Source organism: Mus musculus, chromosome 18 (assembly GCF_000001635.26).
Source record: "Mus musculus strain C57BL/6J chromosome 18, GRCm38.p6 C57BL/6J".
In the NCBI taxonomy this organism is placed as follows: domain Eukaryota; kingdom Metazoa; phylum Chordata; class Mammalia; order Rodentia; family Muridae; genus Mus; species Mus musculus.
Window position 1 is genome coordinate 59,542,438 of NC_000084.6, and position 2,655 is coordinate 59,545,092.

The window sequence follows — 2,655 nt, forward strand, 5'->3', positions numbered from 1 at the left end:
AACTAATAAATAATTCAGTTAGTTAAAAAAACAAGAAGCTAGCCAAAACAAATTTAAAAGCACCTCTTCGTTTTATGCTAATTGTTCATCAGCTGATTGTGTTTGTCATGTTAAAGTGCAGGCTAATGAAGGAGAAATGAGATAGAAGCTAACAAAGACAAAGTAAGGAGTGGGAACTAGACAAAGACTGTGAAGTAAGGAACTGGGGAGATTCTGCAGGATTCAAGGGATTCTATGGCACTCTGCATCTCCTCAGACTAAACCCTCCTCCTCCTCCTCCTCCTCCTCCTCCTCCTCCTCCTCCTCCTCCTCCTCCCCCTCCCCCCCTCCTCCTCCTCCTCCTCCTCCTCCTCCTCCTCCTCCTCCTCCTCCTCCTCCTCCTCCTCCTCCTCCTCCTCCTCCTCCTCTTCTTCTTCTTCTTCTTCTTCTTCTTCTTCTTCTTCTTCTTCTTCTTCTTCTTCTTCTTCTTCTTCTTAATTAGATATTTTCTTTATTTACATTTCCAGTGCTATCCCAAAAGTCCACTATACCCTCCCCCTGCCCTGTTCCCCTACACACCCACTCCCACTTCTTGGCCCTGGCGTTCCCCTGTACTCGGGCATATAAAGTTTGCAATACCAAGGGGCCTCTCTTCCCAGTGATGGCCGACTAGGCCATCTTCTGCTACATATGCAGCTAGAGACATGAGCTCTGGGGTACTGGTTAGTTCATATTGTTGTTCCACCGATAGGGTTGCAGAAAAAGCAATATACAGCAAACCAGTAGCCAACATCAAACTAAATGGAGAGGAACCTGAAGCAATCCCACTAAAATCAGGGACTAGGCAAGGCTGCCGCCAACTTTCTCCTTAGCTATTCAATATAGTACTTGAAGTCCTAGCCAGAGCAATTAGAAAACAAAAGGAGATCAAGGGAATACAAATTGGAAAGAAAGAAGTCAAAATATCACTATTTGCAGATGATATGATAATATATGTAAATGACCCTAAAAATTCCACCAGAGAACTCCTAAATCTGATAAACAGCTTCATTGCAGTAGCTGGATATAAAATTAACTCAAACAAATCAATGGCCTTTCTCTACAGAAAGGATAAAAGGACTGAGAAAGAAGTTAGGGAAACAAACTAAACCTTCTTGTAAGATTTGGAAACTTATAGATGGAGGAAATCAAGTCACAGAGAAACTCATGTGAGAAAAGTTGCTTGAACATTTCAGCAAGTGTCTGTCTATAGAACACTTTGATTAGATACTGAATAGAATGGCTTAGGTGGTATTTTCTTGGCTTCGTGTTTTGAGAGTGCAATATTTTCTCCAACTCTAAATTTGGTAAGAACCTGCTTTCCATAGGAAATTCTCAAAGGTCATTGGGTCTTTCTATTATTTAGTTCATTTTATAATCCCATGTAGAACCTATGTAGGATGAATTCATTGGGTCATAAATCACAAGCTTCCTTGTTCTTCCTGGTCCTTTTGAAGTATGTGCTATCATCATCAGAGAGAGAAGTTTCTCTATTCATAGACTGCAAGGTTTCATAACATCTATAACATAATTGATTGATGACTAGACGTTATTTTCCTTCCTTGTGTGTTTCCTATCTATCTGTAAAAGCTGTAGCAACTTCTGTGTCCTCTCCATCAGGCTATGCAAGCACTCTACTATGGGGGCCTTTGCATTCCCAGTGAAATGTGTTCTGAGACCTTGGCTGGAAAGCCTGTGTTTGTTTAATTTGTCTGACATCGACTTGCAATCTCCTGTCTATCTGCCAGTAGATTGCAGTAATAAATATGTTAATTTATAATAATAAATATGTGGATAAGTGTGTTGGGCTTCTAATTCCATCCCTCATGCTTGTAAGTTCCTTTCAGTTAAATGCTTAACTTAAGCTAGCATTCTTCTGTGCGGCCTTATGTGGTCAAATCAAACTGTTTTTCTTCCCAAAGACATAAAGTAGAGGTCAACGGTTTAGATCTTCCTATCACTTCTATTTTAGTTATCCCATTCTCAATTATTTTTAAGAAGAAGGAATCAACTTACACAAGGAATACTTCTATTTAAAAACCCTTTCAATTTTTTATTGCTATCTTTGAAAATTTTTGTTTGCCCCACCCTCTTCCCTGACTGATAGACCCCATTAAGAGATGAGAGTAAGATCCTTTTGCATCTGAAAAGTCAGAAAATAATGGGTTCTAGGGATAATTTCCAAGGAGCCTTTCAAACAAATAGGATGCTGGAGTAGAGGAACTTCAGCAGAAAGGAGCGACATAGCAAATGTCAGCACAAAACAGGCATCTCGGTCTAATTGCAGCTAAAGTCAGCTCTACCAATGACACCCTTGGCACTTCCTCAGGCCGCTCTGGAAGGTGCAGGGTGTCTGCAGCACAGGTTACTAATTTTAATGTGTTCAAGTGTGTTTTTGTGACAGTTGGCTACAGAGGTGGGAGAGAAAAACAGTCTCTGAATGCAGAAAAATAGACAAATGTGTTCGGAGGTCTTCCTGTGGCTGCCTGTTCAGTGTCCTCAAGGAAATTCTTCCTGACAATAATTATAAGAAAAACACCAGTGTTTGTTTTCCAGAGTTTGACAAAATGGAAAGTCATTTCTGTTTGCCAGGAAAACGGAAGCTGTAGAACCCTTCATCTGGTGATTTAATGGAGT